Source organism: Sciurus vulgaris (genome assembly GCF_902686455.1).
Source record: "Sciurus vulgaris genome assembly, chromosome: 4".
NCBI classification, from domain to species: Eukaryota; Metazoa; Chordata; class Mammalia; order Rodentia; family Sciuridae; genus Sciurus; species Sciurus vulgaris.
In genome coordinates, this window is record NC_136464.1 from 156,846,659 (window position 1) to 156,872,131 (window position 25,473).

General features: G+C 39.0%; 1 long non-coding RNA gene across 1 annotated transcript in view; it reads right to left on the bottom strand.

Annotated features, from left to right (window-relative positions):
* Nucleotides 1–974: 974 nt before the first annotated feature.
* LOC306659595 overlaps nucleotides 975–25,473 on the bottom strand; it is a 76,436-nt gene continuing 51,937 nt past the window's right edge. The window contains exon 4 of the long non-coding RNA XR_013763343.1: nucleotides 975–1,228. This is a non-coding gene — a long non-coding RNA (uncharacterized lncRNA). The remainder of the gene's footprint in view (nucleotides 1,229–25,473) is intronic.

Here is a 25,473-nt window from a genome sequence, read left to right on the forward strand (position 1 = left end):
CCATAACCAATTAGGTTGTTGGGGGCTGTGCCATGTGGGCTGAGCCAGGATGGCGCCTGGTGGCCAGCTGGAGGTTTTGATCACATCGGTGGGGAGGAGGTTGATTGATATAAGCACACCCAGGTGATTTATCATTGGCCATATTCAATTAAGTTCACGCACACAATGTGTGCACAGGTGTTCCCGAGTGCTCCTGCTGGGGCCTGCTCGTTTTAACCTTTGCCATGATAGGGCAGCTGGCTCCACGCCTGATCTCAACTGGTGTGGCCCCGCCCTCCGCCTCCTGGAGGGAATATAAGCAAGCGGGCAGTAGGCAGAAGGCAAGAAGCAGCAGCTAGCAGAAAGAAGAAGCAGCAGTAAGCAGAAGTAGCAGTAAGAAGAAGCAGCTAGGAGAAGCAACTAGCAGAGAGAAACAGGCAGAAGGCAGATCGTAGAGCGGAGAACTGAGAACACACCTCTAGGTCGTAGATCACAGATAGATAGCACCTAGTTCACAGGATGCAGGACGCACCTCGAAGAAGAAGAAGCAGAACTCTAAGAAGAAATAGATCTCTGATAAGCGTAGAAGCCTCTCTTTCTCTAAAACTTTCTCTATAAGCAAAAAGCCTATCTTTCTCTCAAAGTCTCTCTTCCTCTATAAATTAGTGAATATAGGAAAAGTAGTTTATTTTCAGTCCACCTCCGATAAATACCCGCGCAATTGTTGCTGCGGGCGGCGACATTAGGTTATTTCTGTCTCACTTTCATTTTATGCATGCCACTTCCTTTTCTCGTGCTATAAATATAAACTGTCATGTGGTGGTTCAGGACACTGCGGTCATATTTGCTACAGGCTACTGCTCAATGCTAGAATTGCAAATAATGTCAATTAAGGTCTGGAAAACTAGGTTTGTTATCTTTTTGTCTTTTGGCAGCAGATGCTCCGGCTTTCTTCTCCCTGCTCAAGCTGTGTTACTAGAGTGGTAGGTATTCTGGAGCCTTACCCAGGGAGATGTGGTCTGGGACACACGCTGGGACCAAGTTTATTGTGGGTGTGGAGACTCCTCTATCTGGAGCTGGAGTCTTGTACAGGAGTGGGTGAGATGAATAGGAGGCCTGACGCTCCCCAAAGAATCTTTCTTTCTGCCTTCACAGTTTTCCTTTTGAGAGCTGAAGCTGCCTGGGACCAGTGCGACACTCCTGGAGCCCGGTCAGAGGTGCAGCCGCTGCCACCTTAGCATCACTGTTTCTGTAAACACCACAAGAAATCACAGCAAGAATCATTAAATGGGATAGATTCAAACTAAAAAGATTTTTCTCAGCAAAGGTACAATCAATAATGTGAAAAGAGAGCCTACTGAGTGGGAGAAAATCTTTTCCACACCCACTTCAGATAGAGCACTAACCTGCAAAATTTATAAAGAACTTACAAAACTTTACACCAAAAATACAAAGAACCCAATCAATAAATGGGCCAAGGAACTGGACGGATACTTTACAGAAGATATTGTCTTTTTGTTATTAATTGGCTGAGGGGTCTTTCACTCAATTCTGATATAAATTGTGGAAAAGCAAAGCACAGCTCTCTTAGTGCCATCAATCAGATGTCCACCTTGGCTACTTCAGTGGCCTAGACTGGCTGTCATCGTGGCAGTAGTCAAGGCCCCTCCAGATTCCACTGCTGCTTCTGCAGGTACTCCAGAAACTTCCAGAGTTGTCAGAATTGCCCTGGAGACCTCCACTTCTGCTATGGAGGCCACCATTTTGCCATAGCTCCTGAGGTCTCATCTCAGGCTGAGGCAGCCATGACTTCAGCCTCACCACTTACACAGATACTGTGGAAGCTATTAATCAAGCAGCTGTTTCTTCATCAGTCTGGCCTACCTGTCACTATAACAGCTACTGCTGCTCTAGAACTTACTACATGGCTCTGGGAGACTTTGCTTTGGCTCATGCAGCCCACAGTGTCCCATGACTACCCCAGATGACTCTTCCTACAGCTTCTTTGGATGTCTCTATCCACCTTGCAACTGCTTCAGATATTCTCACTCCTTCAACAGGGAGAATTTCCCCGACTAATGACAGCCAGGGCAGTTGGGTCCAGTATGCCTCTGCAGAATCGCATGACAATGTTAAAAGTCTGCCAGTTAGCACACAGGAGAATGTGCACGTGCTTGGTCAGCCCTTTCAACTATAAAAGCAGACTCTCACCCCCATCAGGCCAATCCTGTGCACTGCCTCCCTGTGCTGCAGCATAGGCCCCATCTTGTTGGGATGGTTTTGTTGTATATTTGTGATCATCTAGGGTAGAGTGGGCTAAGCTGGTTGCACTAAGAACTGGTAACACCAAGGGCTGCTAGCCTGGAGAATGCTTTAGCAGTCAGAAAGCTATTGAAGAACTTTGAGGAACTCTGCAGAGCTGCAGAGAGCTGCTAGCTCCAGTTGCTAGAAGAGCTTTAGAGAGCAACCAGGGGTCTACTAGTTCTGACTGTGAGGAACTGCCAAGAGTGACTGAGAGAGCTGTCAACACCAACTGCTGGGAGCCGGGCACTCAAGACACAGGGTTATACCAAGAGCTGAGAGCGCTGTCACTCAAAGCTCAGAGATATAACACGTAGAGCTGAGAATCGCTGACACACAAAGTTTGAAGCTGTATTAAGAGTGAAGAGCCACTAGCACGTGGAACTTGGAGCTGCTAGCACTACGAGAGCTGTGCTTTGCTTTTCCGCAATTTATATCAGAATTGAGTGAAAGACCTCTCAGCCAATTAATAACAAAAAGACAATATCTTCTTCTGTAAAGTGTCTGTCCAGTTCCTTGGCCCATTTATTGATTGGGTTCTTTGTATTTTTGGTGTAAAGTTTTGTAAGTTCTTTATAAATTTTGGAGATTAGTGCTCTATCTGAAGTGGGTGTGGAAAAGATTTTCTCCCACTCAGTAGGCTCTCTTTTCACATTGTTGATTGTATCCTTTGCTGAGAAAAAGCTTTTTAAAAAGCTTTTTAAAAGCTATCCCATTTAATGATTCTTGCTTTGATTTCTTGTGCTTTCAGAGTTTTGTTAAGGAAGTCTGATCCTAAGCCAACATGATGAAGATTCAGGTCTACTTTGTCTTCTATCTGTGCAGAACCTCTGGTCTAATTCCTAAGTCCTTGATCCATTTTGAGTTGAGTTTTGTGTAGGGTGAGAGATAGAGGTTTAATTTCATTTTACTGCATATGAATTTTCAGTTTTCCCAGCATCATTTGTTGAACAGGCTATCTTTTCTCCATTGTATGTTTTTGGCACCTTTGTATAGTATGAGGTAACTGTATTTATGTGAGTTCATCTCTGCATCTTCTATTCTGAGAAGAAAATATATGAGTGATTAATAAATATATGAAAATGTGTTCAATATCTCTAGTAATTAGAGAAATGCAAATTAAACAACTCTAAGAGTTCATCTTATTCCAATTAGGATGACTATTATCAAGAACACAAACAATAATAGATGTTGGCCTGGATGTGGGGAAAAAGACACACTTTTACATTGCTGGTGGAGTTGCAAATTGGTGCAGCCACTCTGGAAAGCAGTGTGGAGAATTCTCAGAAAACTTGGAATGGACCCACCTTTTGACCCAGTTATCCCACTCCTCATTTTATACCCAAAGGACTTAAAATTAGCATACTACAGTAACACAACCACATCAATGTTTATAGCAGCTCAATTCACAATAGCTAGATTGTGGAACCATCCTAGATGCCCTTCAGCAGATGAATGGATAAAGAAACTGTGGTATATATACACAATGGAATATTATTCAGCAGTGAAGAAGAAGAATACTATGACATTTGCAGATAAATGGATGGAACTGGAGAATATCATGCTAAGTGAGATAAGCCAATCCCAAAACACCAAAGGTCAAGTGTTTTCCCTGATAAGTGGATGATGATATATAATGGAATTGGGAGGATGGGGGTGAGAGAAGAATAGAGGAACTTTAGATTACGTAGCGGGAAATGAGAGGGAGGGGGGTATGAAAATGGGGAATGAGAGAGACATCATTACCCTATGTACATGTATGATTACATGAATGGTATGAATCTACATCGTGCACAACCATAGAAACGAAAAGATGTATCCCATTTATGGACAATGAATCAAAATGCAGTCTGTAAAGATAAAATAATTTTAAAAAGATACCTTAAAAAGAAAAAAAAAAAAAAAAAAAAGACAAGGATGTGTTGAAGAAGTTACTGAGCTGAGTCACTTGACAGGACCAGAGGGTCTGGAGGGGAATTTTTCCAGCATCCCAAGGTTGGGCTCATGCAGAGGTATGGGTATCATCTGTAAGGTGAATTTGGATAACCAGCAAGAAGCAAGAGAGAAGAGTCTGCAGAGAAAGATTTGCCCTGGAGTCTCTGACTTATTGGAGTGCAGAAAGACTGATAGCCACTATCATCTCACAGGGCAGTCAAAGTAGCCTAAAGACATGTGGTTTCCTTCTCAATAGCTCCACAAGCGTTTGATTATGCTTAAAATAAAATCCAAGTTTTGCCCTGGACTGCGAGGCCCTTCATTGCCTGATTGCAGCTTCCACCCCATTTCATTCCCTCTACCCCTCTATCTCCCTTGCAGTCACTGGAATCCTTGCTGCCTTCGTGCATTCCTACCTTGGGTGTTTTCTTTGTCCATTTACTCTCCCTGCTAGATATTCCTTGACTAGATTTAAGATTCTATCCAGAGCCACCTCAGAGGCCCTCTCAGACCACGGCTATCTAAGATAATACACACTGCCCATCTTTATCATCTTCCCCTGCTCGTTATATATTTCATGGTTCTTATCCCTGCCTGACATTCAATTCTATACTGATATGCTGTTTATCTGTCATACTCACTAGCATGTAAGGTCCGTGAAGCAAGGGTCTATCCTTCTTCATCACTCTTTATCTTCAATGCCCAGAGCAATGTTTACATAGAGGAAGGGTGTCAATAGGTATATGTTGGATGAGCAAAAAAATATCAACTTGAAAATGATCTCAGGCTATATAAAATAATATGGGGGTTTCTGTGTCATCGATTTTAGAACAATTCAATCAGCTCATGTGCTATGCTAATGCTGGGACTAATTTCATTTTACCTTCAACTAACTAGACAATTCAGTGAGAATAATTAAACAAAAACTACTAAGACTTCTAGTGATAAAATTTGGGTAGTACTAAAGTCATGTATTATAATGTGCCATGAAATGAAATAATGGCATGCCAACCTATTATCCAGAGTACAACAGTCTTCCCTGAGGAAGCGACACCTAAGCTGAAACCAGAAAGGTGAGAAGGAGTTATTCAAGTCAGAAAGAAGAGTTGAGCATTTCACCTGGGGGGAATAGCATGAGCAAGGGTCCTGGGGTAGCTTGGAAATTAACATATTAAAGAAACTGAAAGAAGATTCAGAGTAGCTGGAGTGCAGAGAATGAGCAGATCGGTCAGGAAATGAAGCTGGTGAAACTGAAAGGAGCTGACTTTTAGGACCAAAACCAGTTCCCTGATAGATTTAAGAGATGGGTGACATGGTCCAATTTTCCTTTTAAAAATATCAGCTTGCATAGTGTGGAAAATAAATTGGAACATGGCAATACTGAAGCAGGGAGGTCAATTGGGAGACTGTTAAAGTAATCAAGATAAATATCATGGTAGCTTGGACTAGAGAGGCGCTCACACAAATGGAAAAAGGTAGGTAGATTCTGAGAGCCGTGAAGAGGCAGAAGGCCTGGTGACGGATGCAGGTGGGACAGGCTGTAAGGAAGGGGTAGCAAGAACGATCCTATCAACTAAAATGGGCCTGGAGTCGGGCCAGCCCCTAACCAGGAGGACAGGGATCCTCACACCAGGTAAATCAGAGACAGACATAACTGCACAGGGTGCGGGTGAAGATAAAGGCAGAGAGGACAGCGATGCACCTATAAACCTCGGAATGCCCGAGGACGGCCAGCAAGCCACCCGAAGCCAGGGGACAGGCATGAGAAGGATTCTCAAGCTCTCAGAAAGAAGCACCCTGGCTGACACCTTTATCTTTCACTTTTTACCTCCACAACGGTGGGTCAATACGTGTATGCTGTTTCAGACACCCAATGTGGGGTACTTTGTAACAGCAGTCTAAACAAAATAATGCGCTCCCGCTTCCAAACAATACCTCCCTGTAAGTTCTATGCTGAAGGACAGTGGGCAGGCATGACGGTGCCCTTTTTTACCTCTTTCACCCCTAAAAGCCTACCCCTACCAGAGACCTGCAGAAAACACACAGAGATGCCAAAGACACAGAGTAGAGAATAGCTCATCTATTCCTCTATCCATTCATCTCTATTCAACCACTGCTGCTTTGAGACCTAAACTGCTTCAAGTGCTGGCTAAAACTTGAAGTATTATCCACATAGATTGAAAGGAAGCATTTGTTTGCGGGTGGTCAGGAAAATTATAGCCAAACTCTTGGATTCAGATGAACAATGAGAAAATTTGGCTGACCTTCAAAAGAGCATTCCTAATAGTCAAGGCTATTATTGTTCAAAGAGCTTCCCAGAGAATGGCAATAATCCCCTAGCTTGAGTCAGAGGAAAATTTGCTGGACAGGACATTCAATAACACACTTTGGGGAACAATCTTAAATTATAAAGGCAAGTAAGCAGGATTACTTGATTGTTTCCATCTTCATTTTCTATAAAAGCTCCTTGTGGAACTTCACAAAATGGGTGGCCAAATTATAACCACAGAATGATATAGTGGAAGATGAATCAAAATGTCATGATTATTCTTTCTATTTCTGTTTCCAACTTTTATTTGCAAACCTCACCCTCTGAACTTCTTAGGCCTTAGCGTTTTCAGTTAATACTGTTTTTCAAAATTTTCCACAATTGGTTTTATGTTTAAGTTGCAGGAAGTTTTAATTAAGATACAGAAGATATACAGAGCCCTGTTCACACATCTTGTGGCACAGCTGTAGAAAGTAGTCTTTCAGGTGCAAAAAACTGCCAAGACAATTTGTGCGGAGTCCACATCTTTAATATTATTTTAGTAAGTATCACTTCAAACATTAATAGGAAATTAGCGAGAAGATAATGATCACATATTCTGTTTTTGAAATGCCTATATTTTGTGTTTAGTTACTGAGTTTCAGCTTTCTGACGACGTTTAAGTTACTTCTTAGTCTATTTCTGCATTTCCAGGTATCTAAATGGATTGGGGTAGGAATGGGGAGGAGACAACTATAGGGTTACTAATTTAATTAGCCCAAAGCAAGGAATAAAAAAAGCTTCAAAAAGTTGTCACAGCTAAATTGGCTTATCATCAAATATCCACTGATGCTGATCAAGCAAAAATGACCTGCTTCTAGGGAAGTGTGAACGCTGGTCCCCATTATAGAACATAAGGACTCAAATGAGGTCATCTTTATTTTTTGCACATCCATAACAGAGGCATAGGCCTCATGAGACACATGGGTCTGGTGTGATAACACCCCAAAGGCCACATCCTGGGGTTTTCTGATTCAATGGTTATTTCTGCCCAGAATGCAGGCAGGGCTTAGTTTAGTGTCTCAAATTGTGTTTCACTGTATAAAAGAACAGCTGAGGCAAGAAATCATTTCTCAAGTCACCCTTTTCTTTGGGAAGCCTTTTCACAATCCATTGACCTTTCCATCAAGTTCTGACTTTTTTTCTTCTTGAAAATCCTGAGCCTCTCAGCCAAATTTCAGGCAAAGAAAAGTCTTTTCTGTCCTTTATCTGCCCCTGAATTACAGTGATTGATCAGACAGAGGTGTGAAGGAAGCCACAGGAAGCACAGAGCCCAGGGCAAACAAAGTGAAAAAAGAAAGGGAAAGGTTTGAGCACACAGGGTGTGGTTTTGTTGGTTTGTGGTTCTATTTTGTCTTAAGGACTCAAGACTTTAGCAAGTCATTGTTAACAGGAGAATGAGGCTGGGATGTGCCTTGGTGTAGAGCGCATGTGACACCCTGCCTTCCTCCCCAGCTCTGCTGCATAGATAAGGTGCTGTAGCTGCAGCAAAGGCTGCAGGGCTCAAAGTGTGTCAAACGTTCCGTTTCTTTCACTCTTCTTAAATATGTCCAATTGAAGGGATCATGCACTTGTATTTGAACTTTCATCAGCTATGGGAAAAGGACATAGCCAGAGATTCTGAAAGCACCTGCCAATGACATGGGAGTGAGTTGTACATCCATTCTCCTGGTGCTATAACAAATTATCAAAATGTTATTAGCTTCAAAGACACATTTATTGTCTCACAGTTCTGTGAGTAAGACATCCAGGTTGATATGGCTGGTTTCTTTGCTTTGAGTCTCAAAAGTCCAAAATCAAAGTGTTAGCAAATTGAACTTTTATTGGGAGGCTCCAGGTGAGAATCTGCTTCTGGGCTCATTCAGATCAACAGCAGAACTCAATTCCATGTGGTTGAAGGACTGAGGTTCCTCTTGCCTCCCTAGAGATTTGATGCATCAAATTGCTCTGGCCTCCCTTTCCACATAATTTCTCTTCCTTTTTTTCTTCTACTACATCTACTTGATTGGCTATGCCCCCTTTCTGTCATGATTTTAATGGTTCATGTGTTTACATAGGGTTTATCTGACTAATCCAGGATAATTTCCTAGTTTCAGATCAGTAGTTTAGTAACCTTAATTACATATGCACTGTGCCTTTGCAGTAGTTTCTAGATTAGTGTTTGAATAACCAGAGTCCTTCAGGGATAACTGTACCTTCTGCTACCCCAAGGAGTGTGCTGGGAGCATGGCCTCGACCAATCGTGTATATCAATAAGTTAAACCAATATCAACAGAGGTCCCAAGATGAAGAACAAAGAGCAGGAGCTAAATACCCCAGATCCTAATGAGTTATGAGGCACAGGCTTAACAATTACAGAATGGTTTTGGCCAGCGGTAGTCTGTCACCCATGTCTGCTCTGTGAGAAGCATCTCAGAATGTGAGGACTACGTTCAGAGGGTTGTCAGGATACTGCACATTCTGAGCTCACCAGCAGGGAGAGAAGGGGAGAGGCATGCTTCTTTCTCCTCTAGCTAAGGGAACACGATTTCATGACAACCACGCACAGAGCTTGACACCGATACCCTAGAATTTGAGGAAAACAAAAACAGGTCTGATATGGGTCTCAAAAATCAAAAACAAGAGACTTCTCTGGTCTCGTGGAGAACCATGTATCACAACTACACACAGGAATAGTCTGCACTCCGAGTGTTAGGGGCAGGGGCAAGGAAAGACATGAATACCCCCAAGGATCAGGAGTAGATCTGTGGAAGAGGCCAGGGACTCTGCCCAAGATCATCTTTTAAAAGGTATGGCATGGCCCAGCAGAGGAATTGGTGACTGAGGGTAAAAAGTAATACAAACCAGATTGAGCAAGGAAATATAGAGGAAAAGCCTCTGTCACGGGGACTGGATCAGTGGATGTCCACAAATTCCAACAAGTAGCAACAAAGAGGATTTAGAATCTACCAATGCCAGATCACAACTATACCAGCAGTAAGGGTGGGAAAAAAATACCTTTATATATCTTAGGATTGTGGTTGCTGCTCCGATCCAAAAGGCAGTTTAACAAGAGAAGAGCATACAAATGTATTTAATATGCCTTTTTTTGCGACCCAGGCACCCTCGTAAAGAAATGAAAACCTGAAGAAGCAGTTAAATCTGAGTGTTTCATGCTGGGTTTGATGAAGAGTAGATAATCATGGGAAAATATAGTGGAAGGAGTTATGATCTAATAATAAAATTGGGGAAACGATCAAGGTCTATTTGTTTAGATTCTCTTTCTGTTTGTGTATCTTTGTCTCCTTTCCTGTGGGTGTAGGGTGGCCACCTCTCACATAAGGGTCTTATGACATGCTTCAGGTGAAGATCAGAAATGCCTCCTGGTTTCATGACCCGCTTCAGGGAAGAAGTATGGGGGAAGTCATAATAACTTTCCTTTGTTTTCTAAAATATTTTCAGCTTCTAATATTCAGTATGTCAAAGGGCCATATTTTGAGATAGTGTATTCTGAATCCCATTGCAAACAAGCTAGACTACTCTATTGCATACCTACCTGACATTGTCCACTTCTGTTGACCCTAAAGATAAGGTGAAAGAAAGAGGGGAAGAAGTGACCTGTGCCACCAGCAACTGGAAGAGAGGGAAGATTTTGCTTTAAGGGAGAGTTTGTAATTATGTGATTATTGCACTGGACTAGCCTGAACTGGAAAAATTATGGCAGTTCCCTAATTTTTCACCTTGGGATAGTAAAAGAGCCATTCAATATGGGAACCTTAAAAGAGAAGCATGATAAAGAAAAAATGGCTTTTGGATCTTAAATCTAGCATGTTCAAAAAAATACATGTTTTATGTGTCTTTGATTATTAACATTACTTATATACTGAAATCATTATTTTAATTATGATGAGATCATCTCTCAGCCTTGTCTTTACCTATTTAAATAATATCAATTCCTTTAACTGAATGTTTTAGTCATCTTTGAGCACCACCTGAAAATCATCTCTTTATGGAATTGGGCAAAAGCCAAGATAATTCCATAACTCTTGGCTCCAGTTTTTAAATATTCAATCTAAAAGAAGGTGAACAAAATGACTTTACAGTTATTTCCAGCACAACAGTTGTAAAATGAATTATAGTTTTCTCCAAGTTCTCTTTAAGGCCTTATGTTATGATTTAGATTTGAGGTGTTCCCCAAAAGTTCATGTGAGACAATGCAGGAAAGTTCAGAGGAGAAAAGATTGGGTTGTGAGTCTTAACTCAATCAGTGAATTAATCCCCTGATAGGGATTAACTTAGTGGTAATTGAAGCCTGGTGGGGTGTGGCTGGAGGAAGTGGGAATTGGGGGCATGGCTTTGGGGTATATATTTGTATTTGGCAAGTGGAGACCTTTCTTTCTGTTACCTGATCATCATGTGAGCTGGTTCCCTCTGTCACACTCTTCTGCCATGATGTCCTGCCTCACCTTCAGCTCAAGCTTCAAGGAATGAAGCCTGCTATTTATGGATTGAGACCTCTGAAACCATGAGCCCCTAAATAAACCTTGCCTCCTCTACAATTGCTCTGATTAGGTCCTTTTAGTCACAGAAGCACAAAAGCTGACTAAAACACTCCCTGATATGGATTAACTGGGTGGTCATTGTAGGAAGGTAGGATGTGACTGGAAGACATGGGTTATTGAGGGCATGCCTTTGATTTATATTTTGTCCCTGGTTAGCAGAGCTCTCTGCTTCCCTGTTGCCATGTTCTGAGTTGCTTTCCTCCTCCACACCCTTCTGCCATATTTTACTTCACCTTGAACCCAGCACAATGGATTCAGCCATCTATGGACTGAAACCTCCTAAACTGTGAACCCCAAATGAACTTTTTCTCCTCTTTAATTGTTTTTGTCAGGTCTTTTGGTCACAGCTACGAAAAAGCTGACTGAAACAACTTAGTTAACAGGTTTAGTTAGATAGAAATCTGATAAACCCACTAACAGCTCTTCACAGGGTACCTGGCTCCATGAAATGACAATGCAGAATAATCTTCCCACAGTTCATGTCAATCATCAACAATCATCTCCATCTGAGACACATCTTCACTTCATCTTTTCTATGCTCCTGCCCTACTTTTCTCATTCTGCAAAAAAAAAATGGCAGCTATACCTATTTAAACCCTATTCACTTCCAACTCACTCTCATCCCTAAAGTGAGAGAGAGAGAGAGAGAGAGAGAGATCCTCTTAGAAAGGAAGTCAGTGTGATTTTGACAGAAGCCCTTTAACATTGTTGGATATCCCAGAAGAATAGCCTATGAGTCAGAGAACACTGACATCACCAAAGTAAAACTCAATTTATACACTACAGCAATTTGGGGTAGCTATAAACCTGACATTCAAATAGAATGTTTTATGGCATATCACTACATCTAGATTAAAGTGCTTTTTAATAGAATACATAATTTAGAAATATAAAAGTACATTTTAATTGCCCACAAATGAGATTTTAAAGTACTAACTAATATCAGGGATATAAAATGCAAGGGATTAGATGAATTATGTTGTTAAAACTAATACTTAATTTAAATGCCAATCATTATATAAGGAATAGCAATATAGCATTAAGACAAAATTATATAAACTGCAAAAAGCTCATTTTATTGCTTTAAAGTTCTGTCATGCAGAGGTACATTGCTGCCACTTATTTAGTAGTATCATTACAGATGGTTTTGGGATCATATGATTGTTAGTGACAAAGAAGACTTGGAATATACAGTCACCTTTGTCCCTTTTTATGTAGTTCTTCGCCCATCGTTGATGAGACATTGCCATTTGCAGCTTTCTTGGCTTTACTCAGCATGAACCTATTTTTTTGATTTTTCATTCTTACCAGCAATCCATGTCTATCTCCCTGTTTTACATTTGACCAGATCAGGAGCTTTAGACTCGATTTAAGGAGATTTTTATAGCATTTTTCTCTTGCTTAGGCCTCATGTCAGCTCATCAATCCTCTGCACTACAGTTCATTTTTCTTACACATCAAGTTCTAAACAAGCAAACTGGTGAGATTACAAGATCAAGGACCTCTGGTCTATCCTGACCATTGATGTTAATAAAAATAAAACATGAGGAGGAGGAAAAAGAGGAGAAGAAAAAGATGGAGAAGGAAAAGGTGAAGGAGAAGGAGAAGGAAGAATTTGGCCAAAACTCAGGAGCTCCAGTACATAAAGTTCAATAGAAGATCACATATTGGAAAAACTAGAGGTGCTGAAGGGTAACTAGTTGACTGTTGTACCCCAGAATTCAGGGAGATAGAGAATAGCAGATAGGAGGAAATCATCACTAGAATGTTACAGTGAGAGGTCAAGTGAAATGAGAATTAAAAATGTCTTTATAATTTAGAGATATGGAGGTCTTTGGTGATCTGGCCAAGAGAATTTAGAGAGTAAATAGCATGAAAAGCATGATTTATTTGAGCTTGAGAGCTGAGGAAGCTCAAAATATAGCCAATGTTTTTTTAATTTGTGTGACCAAATGTTTAGTTTTGCCCAGGACAGTGCCAGTTTGTTCTATTGTCCTGAAGAAATTATTAATAGCTTTCTCTTTCAGTCTCGAATGTGTCCTGGTTTGAATGACAAAAAATGCATCACCCATATCATGTATAAGAGAAGAGTGGCAACTGAAGGAGGAATTTGCATGGAGGAGCAGTCCTTAGCTCTCTGGGCAAGAGGGTGGGAGCAAGGACCTGTGAATACATGTACATATGAAGGCGGACTGACCTACGTACAATTTTCCGTTCTACCATTTTTGGTTGTGGGACTTAGGGTAAATATATTGCAATTTCTGACTTAAATTTCAAGATAGCATGAGGGTTTTGTGTAAAGTGCTAACATATCATACTCAGCAAACGTGACTTCCCTTCTCTTTCTTCCCTATAATTTGTTCTTTGATCCATATTGAAATTCAACTTCATTTCCTTCCCTCTCTTTTCCCTTCCTTCTCCTTTTCTCCTCACCCTAAAGTAACTCAAACACAGTGGAAGTTTTTATTTCTGTTTCTTACAAAGTATTCTGTCCATGTAAATGTTTCATTTTTCAAAATATTTTGTTGAATTTGGTTTCCATTTATTGTTCTAGCTGGGCAACATTATTGATACCCAACTCATTCATGTCAGTTCATTTCAACTGGTATTTAGGGAATATTGCTTGCATCCCATGCTAAAAATGCTTAGACATTCTGTAATAGGTACTTAGAGGCTGATTTTGCTAAAAGCACTCACTTTTCACATGGGCCTACAGACATCCAATGGTTAACTAAGAGGATAAAAGTTTGCTATCTCTGTCTTTGTTTTGCATCTGCCTCCTTTCTGCCTTCAACTTTGGGTCAGATTCCTATTCAACTCTGAACATAGACATGTTCTAAAGCTGGTAATACTCATCCTTTAAAGCTCAATGCACCAATATAAGAGCAGCTAAGGTTGCTCACAGTTTCAAGATTTGCAGGAAAATCAAATCAACAGATTTTCAGCTGCTATCTGTTCCTGTTCCAGACACCCAGAATGGCACCTAGGAGTCTCCAATTGCCCTATACCTGAAGGCCTAACTCCATCTTGCCTTTCTAACGCTTGTCATTTTCTCTGAGTCATTATCTCCTATAGTTACCTTGGATTCCAGGAACAACAGGTCTAATCAATAAACATCCTGTAATAAGAGGGTGTCAGGCATCAGCAGCTTTCTTATAAGTGAAACCACTGTTTGACCAAGACTGTATAACCATCTTACTTCTTGTTCACACTTTTGACCCTTCCTCTGTTTGAGCCTGAAGCTCAGGCCAATGCTGCTGAAGACAAGACTGAGTACACTAGATCTCTTGTCTTCCCTGTGTGGCTACACTGAATAAATTTCTTTCCTGCTTTTCATCATTACATTTTCCATTTGATTTTTGGAATGAGTGACTGAACCTGGTTTGTTGGGATGTCCCTGAGTCAGGTCCCTCTGGCCTAGGACTTTGTCAACAATTCCATAGGAGTCTCTAATGTGATTCTTTATTTCAAAAAATAGTCTTTTTCAAGAAGACAAAACACAGTGCATACTATTTCTTTTTTTTTTTTATTATTGTAAACAAATGGGATACATGTTGTTTCTCTGTTTGTACATGGAGTCAAGGAGTGCATACTATTTCTTATGCTAGTATTCCTACTACTGCTCCTGGCCTCTGTTTGTTGAGAACCTTAGATATAAGAGGTTAAGCAGCCAGCACACACTATTGCATTAAGTCTTTAGTTTGTGCATGGTATTATTATGATAATTCCATTTTATAAATGAGAAAAAGCAAAGTTCAAAGAGGTTAAAAAAACCGCTCGAAATTACACAGCTCTTAAGTGTTCAAAACGGAGTTTGAAGCTGTATCCATCTGACATTGAGGCCCATGATCTTTCCATTTCTCAAAGGAACAAAACCAAATGAAATATTTTAATATTTGTAATTTCAAAAAAGAATGCATACTCAGATTGTCTAAAATTTTTTATTAGAAAACAAAATAAAGTCAGTTTCTAAAAGGGTAAAATTGGCTTTCATCATGTGTCACAATAAATGGCAGACTACAACTACACACTTTCTGAGCAGACCACCAGTGCTGGGGTGCCCAGGAAAGAGAAAGGGAACCCAGAGCACATTGGTGGCAGCACGTGGATAAGTAGGAATTGAATGGTCAGGAAAAATTGATCAGAGCATGTTAGGCAGGTGAATGTCTAAGATGGGCAATGTGTTCTACAACTTGTTAAACTAGAAATGTTTCCCAAGGGATTAGATGTCTAGATGACTAGAGTCTCTCCTCTCCTCAGCCTTAACTATTTAAAGCAAATTTTCACTTAAATGTTCTTGTAGCCAAATTGGACCAAATCGACATTGCTATATTCTAAAAGCTCCAAGCTCCCCCAACATGAACTGTCAGCTTTATGAACATGACCAGATGCTCAAAGTTCACAATGACAGTGTTCACTCCAGTTTGCCAGTAGCACATTATTTGTTTTCTGTCCCTGCCTCTTGAACTGAAATGACACAGCCTTTAGCATGATCAAAAGTGTCTACTTAAATCCTAGCCGAATAGTACTTGACTTTCATCGCTGCTGAAAAGGCACTGAAAGCGTAGCCCTGGTAACTGTGTCATCTTCTGCAAAGCAAGCTTGATTAATTACAAGATTGCCTCACCCTGACATCCTCCCTTTCCTCTGAAGTATGACTGGGGCTATTCCTGAACAGGATCCAGCTTTCTTTTGCCGCACTGGTGGGGCTCGGTGACCCAACAGGGACAGGAAGGAAGGTCAAAGTTAGCATTTGAATTTGGGGTGTGGGGAGCTAAGAAGATTGGAATTGGTCCTATAAAGACTGGTGAGAAGGTTCTCCATGTTCATGGCCCAGGGCTGACATCAGGGTGGAGTCCGCATCACACCTTCCCTGTCCAGCCAAGCAGGCACCATTTTATGGGCAAGCCTTCTGGAAATTGTTGATATCATTAGTGGGTGTGGTTCCAGGCACTTTTCCCGCCTTTCTTCTGAAAACAAGCACTCTATTCTTCTACACAAGAATTTTCAATCTGTGCTCCATGGAAGCTTGCCACAGACCTGTGGCCTGTTTCAGAAATGCAGTTCAGACTATGGAAATTTTTGCAAGTTTTTCTTTTTTTCCCCCTTTATAGCTTACATTGAAAGTAAGGACTTTCTGTCATGATTTTCTCCAAATTTTCACATCACTGTCTTGCAGCATGGATGCCTGCCTAAGAGCACTCCAGGAAGATATTGTAAATTAGTAAAATCCCTAGGAAGAAGACATTTTGTGTTATATTGGAGATATAGAAGGGTCCCCTGGCTTTCAGTGCCTTCAACTAAGTGTTTTCCTTCATTGCTTTGTCATATTTGTAATTATTTAGTTATTTCTGTACTTTTTAATATTGTTTTACCCCAATCTGGTAAGCTCCCATGTGAACAGTAACTGTATTTGCCAAGGTCCCACTACATAAATCCAACAACTGTTGCTATTTCTGGCACACGGCACAAGTACACATTTATTATGTACATATACCCACCCTATTCATCACCTCCATCACTGACACAGGCTCAAAACTTTGCAACTTCATCAAGATTATAAAAAATAACATTTAAAATGGAAAATTTTGATCTTTCAAAAACAGTGAAAAAAAATTTTTAAAGAAATGGTCTTTGGGTATTGAGAAAAAAAAGTCAAAACCTCCTCTGGACCAACAGAGAAAGTTGGCTTTCCTTTAGCGGATTTTCTGGTGAGTGTTATGTAGTTAGAAGCTAACTGAGCATTTCAAAGAATATCACTGACATTCATTCACTAATCAACTCTAGAGAATTTAAGATCTGCTAACTTATCCTTAATTTATCTTTAGAATTCCAATCAGAATTCCAGAATTCCTGAGTAAATCAGGCATTCATGTAGTAGTTATTTAAGTCACCAACTCACTGGAGAGTGGGTGGCATGTTCTTCATCAATATTTGAAATCAACAAGCTAACATCACATTCTTTATCAAAATGCACAATTGAACTACTTTAAATTCAATATAGGTCTATTAGAATTGGACTTGCCAGGCAACAGGAAATTTTCTCCTTACTATAAAACTTAGTAAGAAAGGGGATGGCATTGCCTGTATCAGGAGTCAGTTATGTTCTAGAAACTTGCCAAAGTGCTTTTACATATATATTCTTATTTAATCCCAAGATCAACCTTCCAAAGTAGAAATTGAAATCATATCTTTTTCTGGGAAAAACCAGTTTTCAGAGAAGTTAAAATACTTAATGTATGGAGTTAGTGTATAAAGTTAAAAGAAAATCAGATCATGGTGTAAGAGATGATCAGATGGCACAATGGTTATTTTGTGAACACTCAGCTTCAGTGATCCTTTTTTAAACAAGGCAAATTACCATCTATTAAGGATGGAATTGCTGCCCCCCCCCCCAATTCATATGCTGAATTTCTAATCCCATTATTTGGAGATAAAGATTCCAAAGCTTTTTAAAGAGGTATTTAAGGTTAAACAAGATCATAAGGATGGGTTCCTACTTCCGATAGGACTGCTCTCCTCATAAAAGGACAACTGGCCAAGGTGTGCTTACTGCCCTGTCACCCTGTGTCACTCTCTTTCCCCCACATTCCTGCACAGACAAAAGGCCACCTGAGGACACAGCAAGAAGGTGGCTACCTGAAAGCCAGGATAAGAGCCCTTACCAGAAACCAGTCCTACCAGCACCTTGGTCTTAGACTTCCAGCCTTCAGAACTATGAGAAAATAAATGTCTGTTTTTTAAGCCACCCAGTCTGTGGTATTTTGTTATGGCAGCCCAAGAAGATTAATATATTACCCAATTAGTTAACAATAATAGTTTCTGAAATTAGTCTACCATTCTAATAATTATGATTATTCCATTATTAGCAAGTGGTCATTTCTTGTCCCTTGATAAGAAAGTCATGTAGCTGGAAGTCATATGACTGGTAGCATAAGAGAAATTAGAAATTAAGTCTGTAATCTCTCCATACTCAAATTAGACCAAGAAATTTTAAAGATATATCTGGATAAGAATAAAACAGTTCATTGTTATGATAAAGACAAAAAAATAACATAAGACAAGTAAATGAAAAACTATTTCCCTTTTGCTTTGGAGTGCACTGTAGAATCTCTAAAAGGAAATTTCCTTTTCTAACAGTGTTTTACTTGAATCCATTTAGCATGATTTGAACTCACAGCCACATCAGCTAGGTAGAAGAAAATCAGCCTGACTTCTGCAGGCAATGGAAAAGGTGAAGAATTTACTTGTGAATGCTGTGAGCTCACTGTACTTGGATTTTGTGCGTGGATACAGAGTGGTTTTCTGTTAAGTGGGTAATGAGATAAAATTTAAGCAAAAGTTTAATGGAAGGAAATAGAATGTTTCCGGCAAGTGTGAAACCACCATTGGGTTCCAGGTAGGTGCAGTTTGATGGGAACATTCTGCCTGCAGATTAGAGGAAGGAGTAGAACCTTCCTGCTGCAGGGAACTTGGGCCCAGAGAACTAGCAGTGATCAACAAAAGAAATCAAGAAACAGACTAGCAGACAGATGATATTTATTGGGAGTTTATGAGAATTGTCTTTGTTTTAAAAAGAGGATTTTCTTCATATGGATATGATAAATACCACATTTGTCACCTGGTATTCACTAGATGCCCACCAAGTTCATGATTAACACTTGAACATTTCCTATGTCTCTGAAATTGTAGTGTCTTCTTTATAGCCTTCAATATATCATTTAGAAATCTGTATTACAATTTAATTTGAATATACAACATAAAAAATTTATCCAAAAAATAGAAATCTTGCTTGCACAAAACATACTACTTAAGTGATCTTTTCTCCAGAAAGAACATGGTTAAGAAAATTCTTCTTATTATTTGTATCTTTTTTTTTAAAAAAAGAGCACTAGATTTATATATATATATTTTTTAGTTGTTGATGAACCTTTATTTTATTTATTTTTATGTGGTGCTGAGAATCGAACCCAGTGCCTCACACATTCTAGGCAAGCGCTCTACCACTGAGCTTCCATTCCAGCCCCTTCTTATTTGTATCTTAATTCAAAATTATTACCAGAGTCCTGCAAACATATTCTAAAGACTGGGTGAATACTGCCATGTGCGTGTGCGCGCGTGCACACACACACACACAGACACACACACACACAACTTGGAAGATAAAACCTCTCTTTTATAACTGAAAGTGGCATTGCTGAACTTTCAACAGGACTTCCTGGGGGTTTTCTGCCTGACCACTCCCTGTGAGGTCCTAAACACACATGATTTTCTACTTTCTATTCCTATAACTTTTCAGGATTTCAGATTCAATTTTTCAGGTGATTTCAGAAACAAAGAACTGCGCATTTGTTCTCTTAATCTTGATGTTCCAAATTATAACTTAAAGCATCTTATTTAATTAGTCACGTTCTCTCAGATGAAAACATCAGACAGACAACATAACCAGGTGGACAATATTTTGATTTTTGGTCTTAAAAGAATAGTCCTTCAATCACAAGTTGATATCCATGTGTTAAATTCTCAGCTTGCCCTTAGTAGAAGATGTTAATATGAGTCCACAATGCTGCTTTGAGGAGAAAAAAGTTTTTATGGAACTATTATGAGAGGAGTTCAGTGAAAAATCTTTTTCTCCCTTTAATAGGCAAATATGGATTGTTCAAAAGTTATATCTCCAAAGATGAGAAAATCTTTAGAAAAAGTGTTAAATCACAAATAGCACCGAATGTGCATTTACCTTTAAGTATTCTGCAAAAAAATTGACCTTGACCTTCCCTTCTATAATATTTACTAAAGCGTTGTGTTTGCCCAGACTTTTACTAATATGTGTTTTTTTCTGCTCTTGCATTTCCCATCCACTTTTTATATTGTTTTTAAAGAGTATGTCATTTTATAGAAGAAAATTGCAGGTTGGAGATGAACAGAAAGGTTTTTCGAGAGGATAAAAGTGACTCTTACAGTTTTCCCTTCCCATCTGCAGGTTCCACATTCCTAGATCAACCACTTACTGAAAATATTTGAGGAAAAAAAAATAGCGTCTGTACTGAACATGTACAGACTTGTTTTCTTTATTCCCAAAAGAGTCACAGCATAACAACTCTTTATACAACAAAGATTTTGTATTAGGCATTTTAAGTCATCTAGAGATGATTTAAAGTATATGGGATGATGGAAATATGCATAGGTTATATAGAAATACTACACAATTTTACATAAGAGCCTTGAGCATGCAAGGATTTGGGTGTCTACAGGGGACTCTGGAATCAATCCCTTGAAGGTACTGACCAAACTGACTGTATTTGTTTCCAGTTGCAAAAATAGAGGCCTACTTGTTCCCTCCAAAGCCATCCCTCCTTGTCAATCTTTTGTCCTATCAAAGAGGTAAATTCTCCCAGAAACACAACACAAGGTGGTGCTGTTGTATTTATGCTAAACTAGCCGCCAGCCTGGCCACTTAGGCTATCTGGAGATTTGATCTGAAAGTGTTAAATATGTGCCAAAGGCAAGGAGGGATCACTGTTGCATATTTAAGTGTTTACAGTGAGTCAAACTTCCAGATAAGAAAAGCTAAGTAGAAGGAGTGAGGAGGAAAGTCAGCTTTTTCCCAGCGTGGAAGGTTCTGAGGAAACCATTTAACAAAAGAAAGAGACAGTACAAATGGGTTCCCTTGATTACTAAATTGTAGGAAATTAAAGAGAATTAGAGCTAGAGGAGATACGAAATTAGCCAGTGCCCATTCCCTATCTGCAGACAGGATTTCATTTATAAATCCTCAGTTAAATTTTTCTCTTGGTTTTATACTTTTGCAGGGAAGGATATACCCTAGGTCTCCAGCAAGCCTACAATCCGTGAGTGAGGAAATTGTTGTGGACAAAGAAGCATTTCCTGCTGCTCTGAATTCAGAATAAATAGAAAGGGAAAAGATTAGAGGAGGAGCCAGACCTGATAAGAAGCATAAAAGAGAGCTGGATTCTCTTGCCTCATCTGCCTAGTTGGTACAAACAGACCTCAGATTCCACATCTGGAAAGTGAAGAGGTTGGACTGACATCAGCGTTTTCCACAAATGGTTGGATCACAAAAAATCACCTGGGAAGCTTCTTTAATAATTCCAGGGCCTCACTCATAAATTTGCTCAGTCAGAAAATCCAGAGCCAGACAACAAAATTGCATTAAAAGACAAAATCCAACTGAGTGTTTTTCTTCCCTGAAAATAGAGAAGCCAACTATAAATTCATAGTCAGGCAACCCAGCACAGGTCTAACAACTGGTGTGTGTATATCACAGATTAAAATCCAACCTGCTTTATAATTTTCAGATATAATGAATATAAAAGCCCTTGAAAAATGAAAGTGAATGATCCTAGGTCCAAAAGAATTTCCTCTTAAATTTACTGACATCCTCTGTTGCACATCTGCAGATTCAACCGACTACAGATCAAGAATATTTGGAAAAAAAAAATGCACAGACTCTCATCATTGTTTTCTAAGCAATACAGCACATAAACTATATCATATTGACATTATGTTTGGTAGTACAAGTACTTTAGAGATGATTTGAAATATTTGGGAGGGTATATGTAGGTTCTATGAAAATACCATTCTATTCTATTTAAGAAACTTGAGCATCCATAGAATTTGGTGTCTGAAATGTTCCTAGAGCCACTCCTCCAGGGATTCTGAGGGAGGACTATATTCCCAACCCTTTAAGATATGTTGTGCAGATCTAAAACCAAATGTTTTCTTCAATTTTTAAACCTATCCAGTGGGGAAGTTCACTGTAGTAAATAAAATCTAAACATAGTCATTGTGTTGGGCCTGATTACTATATGTTATTCTATTTTCTTGTAACTATAACTATGAATTAGTAGATAGTTATGAAAATACTATGTTGATCATTTCAGTTTTCACTATTATAAGAATAGAAAGTACTTGACTACTATATAAGTAGATAAATCAGTTACCTTCTGGCTAGTCAGCTGTATAGAAGTTACTCCCCAAAAATGCCTTGACATAAAAATTTGGCTTTGTGTCTCCTACTTTGTCCAGTTTAACAATAGAGAATTTAATAACAATATAATTTAGATTATTCACACCCCAAAGATCTCACCTAAAAGGATCAGATCACTGAAGCACCCTTTGTTTACTCTAGTTTGTAGTATCAAGGCAATTGATTCTACTTTCCATTTCCCCTTGCTAATGCAAGGTGACCTCAATGTATTTTCTAAGTAAATTGACTAGGAGATTTAGCTTGCACATGCAACTCTTGTAATTACACTAGCAAACAGAAACTTATATACCCTCTGCAAGCATAGTCTTGATATCACTTTCAAATATTTGTTTTTTATTATTTGTAGTTTAAAATCCATTTACAGGTCTAATTAATTTGTTCTACAACAAGGTAAAGATAAATGTTTCTAATCCCGTGGATTGAAGATATAAAATAAAGCATGGAGCCAAAATTAGCATTTAGTTAAATATTTAAATAGGTCAGTGTCATAGCTACACTCCACTAAGAGTTTTTAAGCTTATCTATCCATTAGACCTTTCAAACTATTGCTGAAAATTAAGCCCAGCTACCACTATTTATCAGTGACAAATATCAATATTCCTCTACTGCTCATTCATGCTGCCTTAAATTATCTCTGGCGTCAAGTCTTGTGATTCTCTGTATAATTACATTTGCATTTCTCTGACTTTTCATAAGCTGTGTCTTCCTTCCATGATTGCTCAAGAATGCATTTGTTCCCATTATCAGGACACCAGCATGGTGGATCTTTTCCTACTGCCACTCCCAAGGCTCAGTGAATAAAAATAACCTTGTGTGCTCTGGAATGCCCTGAATCACTTGAGGAGAAAGAATGCCTGTCATTGAATCACTATCATTTGTAATGTTCTTTCCAAAGAAAAGCCATGGGGGAAAAATGCTAGAACTATTTGTGACCTCATAAAATACAAAAGAATGTGCTCAGAACAATATAGCTTTTCTTTATTATAGAGTCTTATCTTCTAACTGCACCAATTTTTTGATACTGGACTTGGTCCTGGTCTTGCAGGCTCTTAGTGTGAGGACATCAGTTGATGTCTCAGAAGTTAATGTGAAATGACTCTGTTTGAACCAGGCTGTTTACTTTCCCTGCCCTTACTTTGATTGTCTTCTAAGACTTAGAATGTCTTCTCCCTGAAAATTGAAAACTTTACTCCTTATGTACCCAGGATCCCAAACTCAGTTTTGTTATTGAACTGCAAACCATGCGTAAGTTTGCATTTCTTCAGTCGGTTCTCTTTTAGATTGGTCTTTGTCAAGTTAACTGAACTTCTCTGAGCTTGAGAACCTCATCTATGATGTGGAGACTGTATCTATCTTGTAGTATTGATCATATGGAATTAATGATTCCATGAAATGAGACCATCTTTGCTCTGGAATGACTATTGTTTTTCTCTTAAAATTCATATGTTGAAATCATATCCCTTAATGTGATGGTATAAGAAGGTGGGGTCTCTGTGAGGTAATTTAGTTGTGAGGGTAAAGCCCCCATGAATGGGATCAGTGCCCTTATAAAAGAGACTCCAGCAACCACTCTAAACCCTCTTCATCATGAAAAGACACAGCAAGAAGATGGTGGTCTGTGAACCAGCAAGTTGTGCCTTGACCCTGGACTTGCCTGACTCCAAAATTGTTAGAAATAAATGTTTGTTGAAACTACCTATTCTATATTTTGCTACAGCTATCCAAATGGACTAAGAGACTCAATGAAAAATAGTCTATATGTTGTGCATTTCTGTGCAGATGTGAGGAGTCATTATGAAATACCGGTTGTCTAAAGTAATGACCCACTTAAGAGATGTGAACATTAGAACTTGTATTTATAGGTATGTTTAAACAAACATACAAAACTCCAAAAGAATTTTAAGTGTGAATGATAGTTAATAAATGAATTAAAGCTGATGCTTTTTCTAAGTCTGCATATGAAATGGACATGGTCCTTGGCGTATAAGATATCAGGAAGAAAGCCCATGAATGCCAGAACACAGGCGACAGTGCTGTCTTGAAATACTACACATTCTTCAAATTGCAATATACTGCAGTTTGAGCATGTTCTGTGTGTCAGGCAAGATAGTGTCCCCCAAAAATTTCCACATCCTAATTCTTAGAAACTACAAATATGTTACCTTATACAACAAAAGAAATAGTAAAGGTGATTAAATAAAGAATGTTAAGAAGAGAAGGTTATCCTAATTATCTGGATGAGCTCAAGGTAATCACCAGGATCTTATAAATAAAAGAAAAAAGCAAAAAAGAAGTAGGTGTGACAATGGAAGCAGATGTTAGAGTGCTATGATTGCTGGAAAGTGCTGCAGGCCAAAGAATGCTGGAAGTCCCTGGAAACCGGAACAGGCAAGGAAACAGATTCTCCCCTTGAATATTCAGGACATAGTCCTGTCTTGGGCCTCTGATCCTCAGAATGGTAAAATAACAAGTGTGTGTTATTTTTAAGCCACTAACATGATAATGTTATAGCAGCAATAGGAAACTAATACATCCTAAGTGGATTTGTGTATTATATTATTTAGTTTTAACTAAACTAATGACCACAAAATGGGCATATATCTTAAAGAGATTCCTGCAGAAAAACTGTGGCTAGAGACAGCTCTAATGATGCAAACACAAGTGAATGACAAAAACAGCAGAGGTGAACGGCACCGTAGTCCTCAGCTTATTTTGAGATTAAGGTGATGATGAGCTGAGACATGTTCCATCCATTTTTTTCACTATAACAATTTTTAATTCTCATTTTTAAATGAGAACACTGGTTTTTATGTTGTGAATAAATAAAGTAAAAATAATAAAATACTAATTTTAAAACATATCTTTATGTCTATAAAATCTTTCTAAATTAACTTTCTGATTTTGAGATAATTGTAAATTCACATGAAATTCTAAAAATAGTATAGAGATCCAATGTACTCTCAACCCTGTTTCCCCCAATGGCAATGTCTCACATGACTATAATGACTGTAATTATACCTGGAGTACCAGTGATATTGACCTTATTCAGATTTCCCCAGCTTTGCATGTGTTCATTTGTGTATATGTATGCAGATGCATTGTTTTTGTTTAGCTCCAAGCAATTTACATGTGTAGATTCATTTAGCCACGACTATAGTCAAAGGAGAATAATTTTGTCAGCCCAAGGTTCTATTATACTGCCCATTTACAGTCATGTCCACCTCCCTCCTCTTCCCTGCAATCTTTAGCAAACAATAATCTATTTTCCAAATGACAAAATAATTTTGCCATTTCAAGAACATTATATAAATGGAATCATTCAGTGTGTAACCTTTTGGGACTGACTTTTTTCACTTGGCATACTTCTCTTGGAACCTGTCCAAGCTGTTGCATATATTAAA